Here is an 11082-nt window from a genome sequence, read left to right on the forward strand (position 1 = left end):
GTTCTAAGGAACCAAGAGGAGCATTTTCTTGGACAGCTGCTAGAACGTCCAGTAACATGGTAACTAGACTGTCCAGTGGACTTTCACTCTGGACGTCAATGGTGACTGTGGCAAGACCAATGTTTTGGAGTGATTTCGTGGGAGAAGTAAAAGTGTAGTGGAATAAAAAGTGACTGTTAGGTGAGAATTCTGAGTGTGTATTGACTAGCACTTTTTGAAATTTAGCTCCATTTGGAGCTTGGGATTAACAGATACAGACTACTATATATAAAACAGATAAACAACAAGGACCTGCTGTATAGCACAGGGAACCGTGTTCAATATCTTGTACTACCCTATAACGGAAAAGAATCTGAAAAAGAATAGATGTATGTTTGTATAACTGAATCACTTGCTGCACACCTGAAACATTGTAAATCAACTATACTTCGATTTTAAAAATTAAAAATTAGAAGTTTAACTCCAAAGTAACCCAGAGAAATAGGAGTCTTGAAGAGGGCAATGTGGAAAAATAGAATGTTTAAGGTGATAGAAAAGCCTATGTTAGCATGCTGAAGAGAGGCTGAATCGAAAAGGTAGAATTTGAAGAGGCCGGAAAGAAAGATGTAACTAACAGAGCAAATCCCTTTCACAGTGAGACTGGATGCAATCTAACTCTTTTATTTCGGGTTTGGCTTTTCTAGCGAGAGAGGGGGGCAGATGTCCTCCTATACTGCAGCAAAGAAGGCTATAATGCAGCAAAGAAGGAAACCTATGCGTATTATTTTATCGGGTGACGGGAGGACGATTCCTCTCCCGCCTAATGAGATCTATTTCTCAATGAATTATTAGGCAACAGTATCAGGTGAAAGGAGAAATAGAAGCTAGAAGAGCATAGCGGAGGTTGGTTATAGATGTCGGGGTTTTAGGGAAAATAATTTTATTAGAGAAACATTCATGTATTGATTTTCAGTACCCAAGTATCCACTCCGGCTCTCATCCTAGCCGCCGGCGCCGGAAGTCTCGGGGGCGGGGGTTCCCTCCCGCTGCTCTCTTTCCTACCCCCATCCCGGGGCGCCCGGCGGGGCGGGGAGGAGACGGTCACCTGTGGGCCCGAGTGGCCGGTGTTGAGAGTAGGGAGTAGGTTTGGTGGCGATGTGTCCTCCGCACCTGGCCGGTCTTGAAACGTTGACAGGTGCACAAAAGCCGCGGAGGGGCGGCCCAGGTGAAGGGCAGCTCGCTGGCTGGCGGATCCCGGGCTCCCCGCCCCAATCCGGGGGGCGGTCCAGGGGGCGCCGCTGCAGCATCGCTCACCACGCCCGGCAGGTGGGGCAGAAGCGCCGGGTATCAGGACTAGAAAGGTGATCGATCGATCAGTCAACTCCCTGTAGGTCACGAGCGCCCCTGAAGTGCAAATCGGCGGTCATGCCTTGACGCAGGGCCTAGGGAGTGCTCGAACCGTCGAGCAGCCGTCTCTCTAGCAGGAAATACGCGGGTGACTCCGATAAAGCGAATGATTAGAGGTCTCGGGGCCCAAAGGATCTCAACTGAGTCTCAGACTTCAAATGGGTAAAAAGGCCGGAGGATGCGAGTGAGGAGGGGGCTACTTAGACCAAGCCAGAACCGTGCTGGGGAGTGAACCCCAGGCAGGGTGAAGGCGTGAGATGCCGATGGCTTCAGTCGCCAGAAACCGTGTTTCTTTACACCCATCACAGTGACCCTGGAAGTCAAATCGCTAAGGGGGTGCGTGAGTAAGGAGTTCTGCAAATGGCTGGTGCGAGACCCTCGCTCTAATATGCTGCCCGTGGTTGCCCGGGAGAGACGGGAGTGGTCAGGGGAGTCACGGGGCGGGGCCTCTAGACACCAGCGCCGCCCAGGCGGCCGTCCAACTGCAGCGCCGGGCAAACCACGGTGTGCGGCCAAACCACAGCCAACGCATAGGGCAGAATCCTCGAGAAAGATGACCGAATTGAGCTTGACTCAGGTCTGGCCAGGTGACGAGACGTGAGGTGTCCCCTACGGCTGTCATTCGTTCACTGACTCGGTCAAGAGCAGGCAAGGCTGGAGGGACTTGCCCTTCTTGCCCAGCATCCTGGCTGCGGTGGGTCCGGCTCCACCCGCTGGGGACAGAGTGCCAGCTGCGGAGTTCGGATGTGGAGGGACACCTGGGCACCGCAGGTTCCCAAGACCTCTCAGGGAGGATGGAAACTTCCCCTGAAGCAGAAAGGCACCAGTTTGCTTGACCTTGATTTTCAGCCTGAATAACGATGGTGAACTCCCAGCCTCATGATCCCCTGCATCGGCAGGCAGACTCTCAACCACTGTGCCACCAGGGAGGCCCTAAAATGATTTTTAATGGGTCTTTATAAGCACATTCAGGGTGGAGGCCCCTGTGCTTTACCACCTAGTAGGAGTGAAGGAGACCCTCTCATCCCCCTCCCAGCGATGAGATGGAGCTGGAGGCTGGTGTCCACATCTACCCACGCCCACCCAGTGAAAGGAACCCACATGTGGAGGTAGGTGCAGCTGTAGCCATTCAATGGATGTCGTGGGATTATCAAGTTGTATGTGATATTGTGTAGGAAGCTTTGAGCCAGGATGGAAGGTTGTCAAGGCAGTTTAGTGTGGGTTCCTAGAATATTCCTGTTCTGATAGTTTTCTGTGGATGTTTTACTGTGGCCTAGGGGCTGTCTCTGGCTTAGTGTCACTTGACCTCATTTAGCATGTGTTCCCAAACCCACTAGTTGACTTTAATCACTTAGTTCAAATGCAGAAATTCTGAAAGCTGGAAGCTCTGATAAAACCTCAGGCTTCTCTCCATCAAAGGACTTTCTTCAACCATCCCATCCCTCAGCTGTAGGTTTAACACCGCAGAGTTTCTGAGAAAAGTCTGCCAGTCTGGGGCCAATCCAGCCCCTGACTTTTCCTAACACAGAAAACAGTTCTAAGTGGAAAGACTTTGGGAATCACTGATATGGAGGCAGGCATTTTACTTGGGGGGCGGGGTGTGCTAAACAGATTATTCTGGCACCTTAGAGTTCATAGTTCAAACACTGGGGTGGAAAGGCAAGGACCAAGGCCTAGTAGGGAATCGTTTTGACCCCATCAAATTCTGAATTAGGGGCCCTGAAGACCACGAGTACACTGCTCTACGATACACGCAGATTTTTTTTTTTTTTTTTTTTTTTTTTTTTTTTTTTGTGCGGTACGCGGGCCTCTCCTGTTGAGGAGCACAGGCTTCGGACGCACAGGCTCAGCGGCCACGGCTCACGGGCCCAGCCACTCCGCGGCATGTGGGATCTTCCCGGACCGGGGCACGAACCCGTGTCCCCTGCATCGGCAGGCGGATTCTCAACCACTGCGCCACCAGGGAAGCCCACACGCAGATTTTTATAATAAGTCTTCACGTTAAATGAGGCACTCACTCTCCCGGCTCTTTCCCATTGGGATGCTCAACATAATATCACACACCTTATGACATCTTATGATCAAATCATTTCATTTGCCTCATCACCACTAAGAAGGGAACAAACATGAAGGAACACTGCAAGTGGCACCTCTGAATTAAGGAACGTGGGGGGCTTCCCTGGTGGCGCAGTGGTTGAGAGTCCGCCTGCCAATGCAGGGGACGCGGGTTCGTGCCCCGGTCCGGGAAGATCCCACGTGCCGCGGAGCGGCTGGGCCCGTGAGCCATGGCCGCTGAGCCTGCGCGTCCGGAGCCTGTGCTCCGCGACGGGAGAGGCCCCAACAGTGAGAGGCCCGCGTACCGCAAAAAAAAAAAAAAAAAAAGAAATGTGGCACTGCCTTTAGATCTGGGAGGGGAAGAAGCTGGGTGTGTGTTAGATGGATTGGTTTTGAGGAGGGGTTTGCAGAAATAAAAAGGTAAACATTTTTGTTAACACTTTTAAATTGACTCGACCTCTTGCCTACCCACGCAGATTTCTTGATCGAGAGCCCTTTGGGAACGAAGAGAGGGTTCAGAGGTCCAGGGTAAAACCTGGCTTTCAATTCTCATGAATTTATTAATTATTCACTCCACGGGGGGCTGTATGATTGCAGTGGTCGCTAACGTTAGTAATTTTCAAGAGCAAACCCCACAACATTCCGTACTATCTCAGGGAGCAAGAGTCAATCCCTGAGTTTTCATGTTTCATTTCCTGCTGTCTTAGATCTCCTTCTTAGCAGTTATTCCTAAATCAGATCATCCCCAACAACACGGGCAATAAACATTACAGGCATTTTTCGAGGAAATGTTCTCCCCATCAATCTTTATTCTTGACACAGCACACCCAGCTGAAACTTCTGTCGCCTTCTATTTTTCTTTACCAAACACCACTCCAAGCTTAACTAAATAACTGTATTGCCTGTTGCCAAAATAGAAGTTAAATACAAAGTACAGAAACACCAACAAACCGGAAAAAAGAAAAAAAGTTGCGTAATGAAGGCCGACCAATGGGGAGATATATATACACTTATGAAAACAAAGTCTTAATGAACAAATTAAGAAACTAAGAAGGGGCTTGTTGAGGCTTGTTTACCTTCACCAGAGATACCATGAGCGCGGGGCGGGGCTTTCCGGGGGCGGGGCGTCCTGGGGTCCCGCCCAACGACTACAAGAAGCTAAGCAGCCTTCCTCCTGGGTTCGTACGACCCCTGCTGCCGCCTGCCCCCTGATGCTGGGGGGTCCTGGGTTCGATGCGCTGTCCGCTTCCAGCCGTGGGTGTGATCCTGGAACAAGCCACCGTCTCTGAGCTCCAATAAATTCACCAATAAACTCTGGGACGTATCCTGACTCTCCTGGGCAGAGAATAGGTAGGATGAAGGAGGGGAAGGACCCTCCGCCGCAGGGGTCCCGGAGGCACTGCTCCGGGATGACCTCCCCGAGGGAGTCAGGTGGGGTGGGGACAGGCACCACGCCCCATTGCGGCGCGCCCCGAGCTTCAGTGGGGATTGGCCGGGCGGACGTGGGGTGGGCATAAAAGCCTGCTCGCCAGGGCCACAGACAGTCTTGGCGCCCAGAGGAGGCTCCCTTGCTCCCGCCCCCCTCCTTCCAGCAGCCCGTTAAAGATGACTCTACCGCGGTGACCACTCAGACCCGCAGCTCTTCTTCTGAGTCTCGGGCATAGACTCTGGTCTCCCATTTCTCTCCCATGGCTACCTTCTCTCCCCTTGAGGAAGCTGGAGAAAAAAAGCAGAGAAACGCGGAGCTGAGCCCCGTTGGGCTCGGAAAGAAATACCCGTATTTCGGTGCTGGTGGAGTCGTGGCAACAGTGAGCCACCACCAGAGTGAACACCGCGAGTTCAGTGATTCTCGCGTGAAGGGAAATCTCCGAAAGCTTCAGCAACTCAGGCTGACAAGAGAAAGAGAAGTGAGCGTGGGAAGGTGCCGTGCGCAGTAAAATCTGTTTACAGAACACCAGAGTGCAAAAGAGAACCTCAGAAGGGAAGGATGCCAGGTATTTCTCACAGCAGGTAGTTTTCAGTGTTGAAAAAGCTGCAGACCTCTTTCCAACAGAGAGGAGATGGGAGAGGTCAGGTGGGCAGGCGCTGGATGAACCTGGAGGAGGCTGAATCACGACAGGTGCTTACTGAATGGGGCGCCAGCCAGAGAGGAAGAGGGAGGCAGAACCTTGCAACAAACCAGAGCCCGAGCGAGCACCGGTTATCGGGCTCTGGGTCTGCAGGAGGAGAAAAAGAACAGCGTGCTGAGCAGTTAGCAGTTAGCAGTTAGTTTGGTGCTGTTTTCTTCTCCATCAGAACAGACAAACGAACACGTGAGTCCCCTCTAATGACTTCTCCACGGGGGAGTTACCAGCACAAAGCTTGTCCCACCTGTGACATTAACACGTACCCCAGCCAGACACTCAAGGAGCAGTGTGTCTTCCGTGGGGCAAGATCCACACTCCTTGTGGTCCGTGGCTGCCCTCTGAGCTGCGGGAGGCATCCTTCCATCTGTCCAGGTACTGAGGGTGAGAGGTTTCTGGCAATCTCTCAAGGCCTCTGGGTAATGGTTCATTACAGTCTTCTTGCTTTGAACAGCCTCCTCCCTCCATTGTCTTGGCATCCCACCAGATCCAGCTAACCCTGAAACTTCACATCTCTTTGCATGGGGACCTCCACAAAACATGAAAGGAGGAAGGACCTCATAAAGTTTTCCCCAGTGTTTGTTTATTTATTTTTAAAAATACATTTATTTATTTTATTTATTTATCTTTAGCTGTGTTGGGTCTTCATCGCTGCGCGCGGGCTTTCTCTACTTGCAGTGAGCTGGGGCTACGCTTCTTTGCGGCAGGCAGGCTTTTCATTGCGGTGGCTTCTCTTGTTGCACAGCATGGGCTCTAGGAGCGTGGGCTTCAGTACTTGTGGCACGTGGGCTCAGTAGTTGTGGCTCGCGGGCTCTAGAGTAGTTGTGGCTAAGTAGTTGTGGTGCACGGGCTTAGTTGCTCCACGGCATGTGGGATCTTCCCGGACCAGGGCTCGAACCCATGTCCCCTGCATTGGCAGGCGGATTCTTAGCCACTGCGCCACCAGGAAAGTCCCTCCTCAGTGTTTAATAATGAAGATTTTGAAATCTAATGGATGGCTGAAAGAATTTTACAGTTGATACCTGTACCCCCCAAACATTCTATCATTAATATTTTAAGGTACTTACTTTATCACATATCCATCTATCCACCCCCCCCCATCCATCAACCCATCTTATTTTTATCCACTTCAAAGAAAATTGCAGACATCAGTAAACTGGTTCATCAGTATGCCGGTACCTGTGTCTGCTTAGACCCAGGGAGCCCCTTCCGTCCTGGCTGCCTCCACCCTGTTCCTGACCTGTGTGAAGAAGCTGCAGGAAGCTCCCAGGTGAGGGAGACCCAGAGCAGCCAATGGCAGGCAGGTCGTGTTGCTAGACAGCAAGAAAAAAATTCTTTTAATTTTTTCCCACAGGAATGGGATCAGAGAGCTGGGGTCAGATGGAGCTAACCAATTAGCCACTTGGCAGGGCTTGCTTTAGACCCTCATCTCTCCTATCCCTTCCCAGGACTTCACTTCCAATTACAAAACCCAATGAGTTTTTTCCCCCAATTAAAAAAATTGAAGTATAGTTGATTTCCAATATTGTGTTAGCTTCAGGTGTACTATATATATTCTTTTTCAGATTCTTTTCCATTATCAGTTATTACAACTATTGAATATAGTTCCCTGTGCTATACAGTAGGTCACTGTTGTTGATTTCATATATAGACGTGTGTATCTGTTAATCCCAAACTCCTAATTTATCCCTCTTCTCTGTTTTCTCCTTTGATGACCATAAGATGATTTCCTATGTTTGTACAAAACTCAGTGGTTTTGAGAGAGGATCTACAGAGACCACTGTGAACTGTTTGCAACTTTCTAGTAATCAGTCACTTGATGAGACTGCTTTGGGGGGCAGGGGCGAGGGTTAGAGTGGCTTGAGAACACGAGAACATGTTTCTGCCCAGAGCCATTTCTCAGCGTCTCAGTTCTTAAAAGCAAAAGCTGCCCTCCTGAGTAGATTAGTCTCTGAACTGCTCCTCTGAGGCTGAGATGCTTCGGCTGTGAGTGATGCCCCTGGCACCTTCCTCAGCTCTGCCATATGGGGCCACAGGTATGTCTAGGCTCCGCCTGCACTTCTCCTTGGACACCGATTCCTGCTTCTCCCAGGAGCTGCTGCCCATTCCTGGTGTCTGCAGTCCCTCCCAGCAGAGCCTCAGGTCTCTGTGCCCACAACCCCAGGCCACCCATCCAAGGGCCTCGCCCCCACGTGGGCTTCCTTTCTCGAGGCTCCAGTTCCTCTGTCCATTTGAGCATCTGCATTGTCATTCTGGGTCACCTCATTTGTGCAGGTGAAGGTTGGGGGACAGGACCGCGCTGAGGCTTGTTTACTGTCACCATGGAAACTGCCTGTGGAGTTGGGAAGGGGTGGGGTCAGGGTCCCGGGAAGAGGAGGCCTCCCAGACCCGAAGGGCAATGGCCAGGTAGTGCTTCTGCTGGCTTCTCTACTCAGGCTCGACCATGCGCCCTGGCCTCTCTGGAAATCTTCCAGCCCCAGGAGGAAGCGTGGCCCTGGGGGACACCGGATCTTCTCTCTTCCTCTGGACATCGTGATCACTGCTAGTCGCTCGCTGTCTCTGAGCCGCTGCGATTTCTCTGGGAAATGTGGGACATCTCCCAGTTCTGCACAGGGGAGAGAGCAGGCAGGACCAGGAGACTGAGGCAGAAGGTGCAAGGGGCAGGATGTGGCGGGATAGGGCGCTGAGGGGCGGGGACAAGGACGGGGCAGTGCTAGAGGGCTTTCAACCGATGGAATCAAGATGGGAGACGGGGAACAGAGGGTCCCATGGGGATATGGCGGAAGCCTTGACCTCCGATTGGTCAGGTTTGGGGAGGGCAACGATAAAAGCACAGGTGCAGGCCAGATACTGGACAGAGAGGGCCTGGGCGCAGAGACTGGTCTCTGGCTCTGGGCCTTCTGCTGGCCCCTTCCTTCCAGAAGCTCTGTAAAGCTGACCTTGCTAAGGAATCTGTTCTTACCTCAATCCCGTATCCCGTTTTACAGGCACAGACTCAGGTCTTGGCTTTCCTGCGCCCACTGTCCCCTCCTTCGCCTTGTCCCCCATCTCTGTCCAGGGCTGGGGCTGCTGCATCCTGCACTCGCATCTCCGGGGTCCAGCCTGACTCAGTAACAGGCTTTCTGTCGGGGTAACACCTGCAGCTCCCGGGCCCCCTGTGCATATCCGCCTGGGGCCACCAGGGGGAGCTGCTGCGTCCTGGAAACCGGGCTGGGAATGGGGCGTTCAGGGAGATGATCCGTTGTAGGGTTGAGACACTAGGTGTGTCGGTGCCTTGATGTGAAGCCCCGCAAGTAAGGGACAATCCCCTTTTCAGGAGAGGAAGGTGTCCCAGTGGCGACTTCTGAGCCGCTGGAGAATACTTAATGTTTGAGATTAAGTGAACAAAAAACAGCTCAAAAGTCACCCAGTCTGTGACAGTCATTCTCTTTGCTTTTATAGACTTTGCAAATATGTATTGTTTCATGCAATCATTTTATATTAAGTGATATTGTGCCACGTTAAAAAAATCCAGTATTGTAGATAATGGTGAGTGAAGGAAATGAGGGTCACAGAGAGAGAGTAGAATAGAGAATGAGAAACTAGGTCTTAGAATAGTTTTGACAGGTGCAGAGAGGAAGCCTCTTGGATCCAGTGTTGGCTAAGAATGATCAGAACGTCAGGGCATGGCTTAGAAGAGAGTCCCAGGCATCAGAGGTGTGGAAAGTGCAGATTTTTCTGTTAAGGAAACCTGGTAAGATGGACTCAAGCTAATGGCTATGCTAGGGTGAGGGATGACTCTATCCTGTGCCAGAATCTCTTCAAGTTTTCCAGGAGTCTATTTTATTCTTAGGGACTTTCCTCTCCTTAAAAATAAGATATCAACTGGCTGAACGCTGGAACCGCAGTTTGTTCAAAATACCTCCATAAAGAGGCAAGAAGTTTTTACAACATTGTCAGAATATTAACGGAAGGTCAAAGAAAAAAAATCTTTTGGGGAAAGAAACACGCAAAGGGCTCTCCAAAGGAAGTCATTCCATATAATGAAGAATGGGATGAAAATGAGTAAAGACAAGGAGGTGAAGTTACATAAAGAAATAATTCAAGAACTAGGAAAAAAAATACAGAGAACAGAGCCTTCCTACCAAACTCAGGCAGGTAACTCAGTAAGAAGACCATGGCTTCTATGTTGCAGCTCAACTTCTAGAGAGGTGATACCAGCTACAGCCTGTGGCTGGTACTTGATGCATCTTTTTAAAGCCACTTTTAGAGCAGTTTTAGGTTTACAACAAAATTGAGAGGGCAGTACAGAGATTTGCAGTATACCTCCTCCCCCCACACACATAGCCTGCCCCGTTATCAACATCACTCACCAGAATGGTACAGTTTTTACGAAGAATGAACCTACACTGACTGACACATCGTAAGTACCTAAAGTACACAGTTTATCTTCAAGTTCATTCGGTGTATATTCTGTGGGTTGGGACAAATGTATAATGACATAAATCCATCATTATAATACCGTACAGAGTACTTTCACTGCCCTTAAAATCCTCTGTGCTCTGCCCATTCATCTCTCCCCTCTCCCATCCGTGGCAACCACTGATCTTTTTTTTTTTTTTTTTTTTTTTTTTTTGCGATACGCGGGCCTCTCACTGCTGTGGCCTCTCCCGTTGCGGAGCACAGGCTCCGGACGCGCAGGCTCAGCGGCCACGGCCCACGGGCCCAGCCGCTCCGCGGCATGTGGGATCCTCCCGGACCAGGGCACGAACCCGTGTCCCCCGCATCGGCAGGCGGACTCTCAACCACTGCGCCACCAGGGAAGCCCCCACTGATCTTTTTGTCTCCATAGTGTTGCCTTTTCCAGAATGCCATATGGTTGGAGTCACAGTATGTAGCCCTTTCAGACTGGCTTCTTTCCAATCTGCAAGAATATGCATTTAAGTTTCCACCACGCATTTAAGTGTCTGCCATGTTTCATAAGTCATACACATTTAATATGCATTTAAGTTTCCTCCACGTCTCTCTTTTTAAAAAAAATTTTTAACATCTTTCTTAGAGTATAAGTCCCCCATGTCTCTTCATAGCTTGATAGGTCATTTCTTCTTCTTTTTTAAAAGTTGAAGTATAGTTGATTTACAATGTTGTGTTAGTTTCTGGTATACAGCAAAATGATTCCGCTATATGTATATACACATATTCTTTTTCACATTCTTTTCCATTATGGTTAATTACAGGATATTGAATATAGTTCCCTGTGCTATACAGTAGGACCTTGTTGTTTATCTATTTTATATATAGTCGTTTGTATCTACTAATCCCAAACTCCTAATTTATCCCTCCCTACCCCCTTTCTTTAAAAAAAATATAAATTTATTTATTTATTTATGGCTGCATTGGGTCTTCATTGACGCGTGCGGGCTTTTCTCTAGTTGCGGCGAGCGGGGGCTACTCTTTGTTGCGGTGCGCGGGCTTCTCATTGTGGTGGCTTCTCTTGTGGAGCACGGGCTCTAGGCACGCGGGCTTCAGTAGTTGTGGC

The sequence above is a fragment of the Kogia breviceps genome, chromosome 14 (assembly GCF_026419965.1).
Source record: "Kogia breviceps isolate mKogBre1 chromosome 14, mKogBre1 haplotype 1, whole genome shotgun sequence".
NCBI lineage: Eukaryota > Metazoa > Chordata > Mammalia > Artiodactyla > Physeteridae > Kogia > Kogia breviceps.